Source organism: Trachymyrmex cornetzi, unplaced genomic scaffold (genome assembly GCF_001594075.2).
Source record: "Trachymyrmex cornetzi isolate Tcor2-1 unplaced genomic scaffold, Tcor1.1 scaffold688, whole genome shotgun sequence".
NCBI lineage: Eukaryota > Metazoa > Arthropoda > Insecta > Hymenoptera > Formicidae > Trachymyrmex > Trachymyrmex cornetzi.
In genome coordinates, this window is record NW_017300012.1 from 40,328 (window position 1) to 40,543 (window position 216).

Sequence of the window (216 nt, forward strand, 5' to 3'; positions counted from 1 at the left end):
ATTTTCACCCTTATTTTGGGTAATGTTATTAATATCCTTCTTTGTTTTATTCAACATTTTATTTTCCTTGATTTCAATTTTCTCATTATTATTATTATTATTTACATTTTTGTCTTCGTCCTTTTCTAAATCTGCATCGCAGTGGGGCACTTCATTACCCTCTTGGTTATTCGGGTTCGTAAAATGGACCTGCGTATTCTCAATTTCTGTTCGATC